This window comes from Gekko japonicus, unplaced genomic scaffold, assembly GCF_001447785.1.
Source record: "Gekko japonicus isolate JY-2015 unplaced genomic scaffold, Gekko_japonicus_V1.1 scaffold4791, whole genome shotgun sequence".
Taxonomy (NCBI): domain Eukaryota; kingdom Metazoa; phylum Chordata; class Lepidosauria; order Squamata; family Gekkonidae; genus Gekko; species Gekko japonicus.
Window position 1 is genome coordinate 5,146 of NW_015165400.1, and position 8,426 is coordinate 13,571.

Here is an 8,426-nt window from a genome sequence, read left to right on the forward strand (position 1 = left end):
CGGGGGGACGCCATCCCCCCGGGTGAGGTGCGGGAGGGCGGGGCCTGGAGCTCCCTGCTGGTGCCCGCTAGAGGTCGCCGCCGGCTGTGGGGAGGACACACTTCCGGTGATGTCAGAGGGTGTGGCATATGCTAATGAGTTATGCTAATGAGCCCCCCTAGCTCTTTTTCTACGAAATGACCCCTGGTCCAGTGGAGCCTGAGTGGCGGGTGTTGCCTTCTGACACACTTCCCGTGATGTCAGGGGGTGTGGCATATGCAAATAAGTTATGGTAATAAGTTGTGCTAATGAGCTCCTGCACCTCTTTTTCTATGAAATGACCCCTGCGTAGGCACATTGGTGATGTGGGGTTGGGTTTTTTTTAACATTCTGGTTTTTGAACAGAACTGTATGGTTTGAAGCCGATTTTACCATAGAGTTTTGCCCAAGAACCAGAGTGTCACCCCTCAGTATCACTGGCGTGCCTATGTCACTTCTGGGTGATGTAGGTACTTCACATTTATTTCCAGATACGTCACTATCTGGTCCTGGAATGCTCCCTCCATGCCTCACCTTCGGGTCTGATGGACCTGGCAACTCTAGCTCTCTGCCACCAGGGAGAGGGCTGCAGGCAGTGCCAATGGCTGTGAGCATGGGCAGCAGGAGGGATGGTGAGCAGGGCACAGGAGGGATGCCCAGAAAGGTAGTGGAAGACATGAGTGAGTAGTACGCATGAAGGAGGCCCTTGGGAAATCTCTGTCCAGGGCCTCCCAAAATCTGGAACTGGCCCCGATTTCCATCATTAACACTGCATTCATACTTTTTTTAAAAAATTAGGGACATAGGGGTTTCCTCCGCAAGTTGCAACTATACCAAGGGCTTTCTCACATTCTCATTTTCCTCCCTTGTAACTTCCCGGTCCTTGGGGGGGGGGGGGTTTCTGTTCCACACCTGTTTTGCTCCCTCTGGTGGTCAATTCGCTATTAGACACGTTTGTGTCCAGCATAAAAACCTGAAGTTTAAATCTGCAGGGAGGTATGCTATGCCAACCTAGCAGTTCGAAAACAAGAAATTGAAAGTAGATAAATAGGTACCACTTCGGTGGGAAGGTAACAGCGTTTCGTGTGCCTTGGTGTTTAGTCATGCCGGCCACATGACCACGGAAACGTCTTCGGACAGCGCTGGCTCTTCGGCTTTGAAACGGAGATGAGCACCGCAACCCTAGAGTCGGCTTTCGAGCAAGGGAACCTTTACCTTTACCTTTATGCAGTGTAATATCGGATCGACCACTAGAGGGAGCGAAGCATATGTTGAACAGACACCCCCCCCCCCAAAAAACAAAGAACTTACAAGCAAGGAAATGAGAATGGGAAGCTTTGAGTTTGTTGCGGGTAATAAACTCAGTTTTAATTCTAGATACGGTTTCTGAATAGCTTCTTCCGGATATTGTAATAGCATAATGCTGGGATCAGAAAGAGTACCAACACCAGTTGCATCCTTGAATTTTTCTTACTCTCTCTGGACAAGTCCAGAATCTTCCCCATGTATTTCTTCAGTCTCTTGTGCTTCGCTTCTCTAGATCGGACTGTTCAGACCACTAAAGCAACACCCTTTCAGCCCACGGGTAAGCCTTTTTTTAAAATACTATTTGGTTTGCCTTTGTTACTGATATGGGTATCATGAATCCTCACCAGACTTCAGCTTAAAAGTGGGACCAAAGTCATTGTTGACCTTCCTAGTACCGTTCTTTATCACTCTGGGAACATTCCGGGCATGGTTAATAGCTCCGAGACAGCACAGCTTGTGACTCTCCAAGCCAGGAGTCCCCAACCTTTTTGAGCCCGCAGGCACCTTTGGAATTCTGACACAGCATGGTGGGCGCAGGCACAAAAAGGCTGCCACACACAGGGCCACAGGGAGACGTTGCCAGGCCCAGGGACATACGGCCAAGCTGAGGTCACATGGCTATGAAGCTCTTACCTGGGATGAGCTTGGTGCTTTGTTTGTGGCGGGAATACCGTTAAGTCATAGCCGGCTTTCAGTGACCCCGTAGGGTTTTCCAGACAAGATTCAGAGGCGGCTTGCCATTGCCTGCCTCTGCTTCCTGACCCTGGACTTCCTCGACGGTCTCTCATCCGAATACTAACCCGGGTAGACCCTGCTTGGCTTCTGAGATCTGATGAGACGGGGCTCTCCTGGGCCACCCAGGTCAGGTTGGTGCTTTGCGAGTCAGCTGGTCAATTAATGACCAGTTTTCGTTCTTGTTCCATTCAAGAATCTTTGGATTTTATCCCGAAGCTCAGGAAACACAGGCAGTGTGGCAGGCAATAGGGTGCTCATGGATGCCTCACTAGGGGATCACAATTTCAAGGCAGAACCAGGCCTGCAACCAGGAGTTTGTGGCTTATGGGGCAAAAAAAGTCCTGGCGGGGCTGCCATTATTTGCTATAATGAAGGGGGAGTGGTGCACACCCCTCTCCCTTCCCTTCCTGGAAGGTTTAAAGGGCCCTCCAGCTGATCAATGTGGCCCGTGCTCCCCACCAATCAGCTGAAGGGCCCTTTAAATCTTGCAGGAGGGGGAGGGAGAGGGGCGCACGCCACCCCCCACTTCTTCTCAAAAGCATTTAAAGGATCCCTTTAAATGCTTTTGGCAAGAAGGGGGGGGCCTTTGAGAAGCAGGTGGCTTTAAGGAGGGGGGCTTGCCCTTTAAGGAAGGGGCAGAGCCCCCAATAGCCCCACCATAGCTATCGGCCACGGCAGAACATAGGGGTGGGTGATGGAAAGTGCCATCAGGTTACAGCCAACTTAGGGCAACCCTTCATAGGGTTTTTCAAGGCAAGAGAGGAGCCGAGGTGGGTTGCCGTTCCGCCCTGGACTTCCTTGTTGGTCTCCCATCCAAGTACTCACCAGGGCCGACCCTGCTTAGCTTCTGAGATCTGAGGAGACTGGGCTAGCCTGGATCGTCCAGGTAAGAGCAAACTCAAGGGTTTCCACTACTTTTGCCTTGCAACTGAAAAGCAGGGCTTTTTTTGTAGCAGGAACTCCTTTGCATATTAGGTGACACACCCCTAATGTAGCCAATCCTTCAGGAGCTTACAGTAGCCCCTGTAAGCAGAGCTCTGTAAGCTCATGGAGGATTGGCTACATTAGGGGTGTGTCGCCTAATATGCAAAGGAGTTCCTGCTACAAAAAGAGCCCTGGAAGGTAAAGCAGAGGATTCGTGCTCAGTGGGGCGATTGCTAGAGGCGAAAGGGTTAAAATAGCCCTTCCTCCCCACCTCTTGTCTGTCCCCCGTTCTGCAGTTTCTGTGGGATTGAGCAAATATGTGTTTGTGGGGGGGGGGGGAATGGCACGCTGGGAGTGACGTAAGTCGTACAGGCCCCAGTTTAAGGCGGCCCCCAATATCCCATATATGCTCGTTCAATAGAGTTCTTCTAGGCCTCACTGCCCTGAGTGTATAACTTTTTCTTCCGGCCTTTTTCTGACCCCAGGGCCTCCCGCGGTGATGGTGAAACCTGGCCGGTGTCCTATCGTGGGCTTCCTGGTGCACGTCTCTCACAGCGATCCTCACGACGGGTATCCCCCCCTTGGCGCACTTCCCAAGGTCAGATTCAGGCACAGATTCAGTTCCTCCTCCTCCGAAGAGTTTCGCTGGGCTTTGAGAGAAGGATTCGGACGCCACTACTATTCCTATCATCACCACGGACTCCAGCAGCGCCCGAATCTCTGCAGGGCCCCTGACTGCAGGATTGATGGAAACTGCCTAGGAGACCTGAAGTGCTGTGCGGCCCCCGGGTGCGGGATGAGGTGCCTGAGACCTGTGCCTTTCGACCAGTTGCCAGGAGATATGCAACGCTTCCAGCCCTAATGCGTCCCTCTGATGCAACTTCGGTGTGTTCAGCTGACCCATTGGATCGTTTTCTGCCGGTCTAGTCCGATTTCTGTGTTCTCAACAGACAGCAGTCCAGGGACTGAAAGCGTATTTTGCTACTTAAGCGAATTCCCCGCGCAAATACTCGGGTTCTGCAATAGAGCTGTGAGAATTCACTAGTTTAGCACAAGCCACGGGAATCCGCTCGTTTAGCAGGGCCAGCCAGCATAGGCCCAATCTGCATCTAGGCTTTGCTCCGCTGTTGTACCAAACCCACCCTGGAACAGAAAAAGATGCGGCTCGAAATCACATTCAGATACCCCAGGGCAACGCCCGTACTGACTGCAGAGCAATGCTCCCTCTAAGCTGTGGAGTCCTGTGAGCAAAAATTCTACCCTGTGAGCTACCGGCATGAAAGTTGTGAGCGAGCCATTTGGCTCCTGCATCATTAGTTTGCCCTGGAGCCGTCCTTCCTGAGCCAAGACAAAAAGGTGTGAGCCGGAGGCTAAAAAACTGTGAGCCGGCTCACACCAACTCAGCTTAGAGGGAACACTGCTGCAGCGTCACCCCTGAACAGCCATAAAACAGCCATGAATCTATGCAGACGGCTACCATAAAACCCAGAGATCAAGCCAAGTGAAAGCGGGCATGCAATCTGGACACCGCCATATAACCCGGCAATCGATCAGAGTGAACGTGGCATGCAACGTAGAGGGGAATTTCTGTCCCAGCGGGGGTTTGGTAAAACAGCTTAGCAAATGCTAGATGCAGACTGGGCCATAGCGTGGCAGTTAGAGTGTTGAGGTAGTTCTGGGAAATCTGTGTTTGAATCCCCAACCTGCCATGGGAGCGCGCTGAGTCATCCTGGGCTGGTCACTGTCTCTCAGCCTAACCAACCTGTCAGGAGAACAAATGTTTGAGTCCAGTGTAGGGTTGCCAGGCTCCAGGGAGATCTCCTGGGATTACTACTGATCTCTAGACGACAGAGACCAGTTTCCCTGGAGAAAACGGCTCCTTTGGAGGGTGGGCACAGTGATGGGGAGGGGAACGAGTGAGTGGTCAGAGTGGAGTGGGGGCAGGAAAGTAGTGTGTGTGTGTGCAAGATTCCCTCTCCCCCATAACTGTTTCTCTGGTCCCTCCTGGTGCGAGGAGTGGGGGACCGGACCAAAGGTTGGAAGGGTGGAAGGGATTCCCCCCCCATGAGTCTCATAGGTCTCTCTCCACTTGTCTTCTTCAAATTACAGTTCTATTTACAAGACAAAAGATACAGAGCACTATTTCCCTGCTCCCTGGGATAGCAGCTTTTTTAGGAGGGCAATTTTGGGAGGGAAAACCACTCCCCCGCCATCCCTCTGCCCCCTGCTGCGGTCAAGTCCTCAGCCCCTCCCCCCAGGGTACTTCACTTCAGAAGAAAAACGGGCTACTGTTTCTGCATCGCCTTCCTTTTGTCTGGATGTTGCAGAGAGATTACTTTCTCCCAGATGTTGTTTGAAGCTAGAATACTCCCTGCTTGGCACCCCGAACTCCTTATAACATATTCTCTTCTTTCAGAACACAAATAAAAGTCCCAGAAGAACCATCCAAAAAAGAAGCTGTCTTGGAAACCTTCTCCCATTCTCTCCACGTCTACTCCTTTAAAATGGAAGAGATTCAAACCATAAATTAAAAAAAAGAATACACACGCTTTGCATGTCAGCACTGATTTGCCTGAGCTCATTTGTTGTGCTGAGTGAATTGTTTCGATACGCACTTTTCCCGCATTTGATCTTTGCCGTAAAACTCATGCTGGGCAGTTTAAGGATGGGTGAACCCCTCCTCCGATGACAGCTGCCCCTTTTAGGATCCAGACACGTGGACCTCCCCTTTCCTGTGTAACTCTCACATTTGCAGGAGAGAACATTATTATTATTAAATGATTATTTATATGCCGCCACTCGCACCCAGGAGATCTCGAGGTGGCTAACAACAGCTAAATTACTAACAGATATCAATTAAAAACGTAATACAAATAAAACTAAAAGGCAGCATAAACAGACCTGACTACTGAGAAGCTAAATGGAAGAGCTCTGCTTTGCAGGTCCCACGGAACTTAGATAAGTCCCACAGCACCCGGATATCATCTGACAGCTAGTTCCGCCTGGATGGGGCCACCACAAAGAAGGCCAGGTGAACATCCTGGGGGCCAGGCACCGCAACCAGGTTGTGGGTTGAAGAACGCACATTTCGGGAGGGAACATGCTGACGTCACCTGAGCCTGACCCCCCCCCCCTTTTGGGCAAAATTAGAAATCAGTTATATTTTCCAGAAGAGTGCTTGGAAGGAAGGAAAGACAGTCCTGTGCAGGGTCCAAGTATCATTCTTTTGGGTCCAGGACAAACGTGCAATGTCTCCCCTGCCCGATCCATCCTGATCTCATGAGTCACGAAGGTAAAATTTCTGTTGGAGTTCTGAAATGACTAGGGTTGCCAGTCCCCAGGTCCCAGTGGAGTTCCCCCTGGTTTTGGGAGCCTCTGCCTGCCGCTGGCCAACTGGCTGGTGGGGGAAACCCTACCCCCAAGCAGTGATGTCACTGTGCGACGTCCCCGATGCCATGATGTCACCCAGAAGTCATGTTGTCATGTTGGGGACGTCGTGTGGTGACGCTCTGGTTTGAGGGCAAACCTATGGTTTGCAGGGGTCATTTCCTGCAGGAGCGCACAGGAGCGGAGCTCCGGCAGTAAAGAGCCCAGGGGGCGGGCACATGCAACAAGCCCCGCCCCCTGCTCCCAGCAGCCCTCAGTCAGAGCAAGAAACAGCCAGGTAAGTTGCAGAGCCCTCCCCCCCCCAAACAGTCCAGTGGCACCTTTAAGACCAGTTTTTATTGAGGTACAAGCTCTGCCTCCTCTGCGAGGAGAGATCTGCGCGTCCCCCCCCCAATAGCTAGCAATCCAAAACAGTCCAGTGGAGCCTGAGCGGTGGGTGTTGCCTTCTGACACACTTCCGGTGATGTCAGGGGTTGTGGCATATGCAAATATAAGTTATGCTAATGAGTTATCCTAATGAGCTCCTGCACGTCTTTTTCTACGAAATGACCCCTGATGGTTTGAAACCAGTTTTACCATAGAGTTTTGCCCCCGATGGCACCAAAGTGATGATGTCACTTCTGGGTGATGTCATCACGTCAGGGATGTCCCGGAGTGCCCCTCAATCCCCCCTGCTGGCGCGATGAGGGGACTTGGCAACCCTAGAAATGACATAAAGGGACTAGATTATAGCAACAGACCCACAGGGTGCCTGGACCCAGTAAAGGGTACACATTGGTTCTTATAGCAACAGACTTACAGCCTCAACTCCACACACACACCCCGCCCACAGGGCGCCTGGACCCAGTAAAGGGTACACATTGGTTCTTCCCTCCCCAGCTTCGGTCCTGGACCTGAGCGTATGAATCAGAGGAGAGAACTGGACATTGCCAGTTGTATTCCGGCGTCCCTTGCTGCCCCCTTTTCTTCCAGGGGGAGTTATGATCACTGGGTATTGCACTATCATGACGGAACAACAGGGATTACTTGCTGCTGGATTCTCCTCTTTGGACAATTCAGTTAGGGTTGCCAGGTCCGGCTTGGGAAAGACCTGGAGATTTTGGGGGCGGAGCCTGAGGAGGGCGGGGTTTGGGGAGGGGAGGGACTGCAGTGGTGCATAATGCCATAGAGTCCCTCTTCCAGGGCGGCCATTTTCTCCAGGGGAGCTGATCTCTGTCGCCTGGAGATCAATTGTAATAGCGGGAGAACTCCGGCCACCCCCTGGAGGTTGGCAACCCTAAATCCGGTCCAAATGCAAACTACTATTGTGGAGCAACGCTAACTCTGTACCCAGCCATATGTGGATGCAGCATGAGAAACGCAGGAATCAAGCCCTTCTGGAAATCTTAGCACATATCTGGGGAACCTTCTCTTGAGTGAATGGCTGCTGGTTGTGATGTTCAGTGGCAGGCGGCTTCTACATACAGCAGACTACCTGGTAGGGTCGCCGACCTCCAGGTGGTAGCTGGAGATCTCCCGAGAGAACAACTGACCTCCAGGTGAAAGAGATCAGTTCCCCTGGAGAAACGATTTTGGAAGGTGGACCCTATAGCATTATACCCCATTGAAGTCCCTCCCTTCCCCCAAACCCCACCCTCCTCAGGCTCCACCCTCAACATCTCCAGATATTTCCGAACCCAGGAGGGGAAGTTTGCCCTGCTTTGCAACTGAGCAGGGTCATTTCCAGCGGGAGCGCACAGGAGCGGCGCTCCGGCAGTAAAGAGCCCAGGGGGCGGGCACATGCAACAAGCCCCGCCCCCTTCTCCCAGCAGCCCTCAGTCAGAGCAAGAAGCAGCCAGGTAAGCTGCAGAGGGGGCACCCGGTCCAAAACAGTCCAGAAGTTGCAAGTTTTATTCAGGTACAAGCTCTCCCTCCTCTGCGAGGACAGATCTGCACGTTCCTCCTCCCCAATAGCTAGCAATCCAAAACAGTCCAGTGGAGCCTGAGCGGTGGATGTTGCCTTTGACACACGTCCGGTGATGTCGGGGGTGTGGCATATGCAAATAAGTCATGCT

General features: G+C 52.2%; 1 long non-coding RNA gene across 1 annotated transcript in view; it reads left to right on the forward strand.

Annotated features, from left to right (window-relative positions):
• Nucleotides 1-3,558, forward strand: part of LOC107109953 — a 5,270-nt gene extending 1,712 nt beyond the window's left edge. Inside the window, exons 2-3 of the long non-coding RNA XR_001482494.1 lie at nucleotides 1,559-1,603; nucleotides 3,471-3,558. This is a non-coding gene — a long non-coding RNA (uncharacterized LOC107109953). The remainder of the gene's footprint in view (nucleotides 1-1,558; nucleotides 1,604-3,470) is intronic.
• Nucleotides 3,559-8,426: the final 4,868 nt, after the last annotated feature.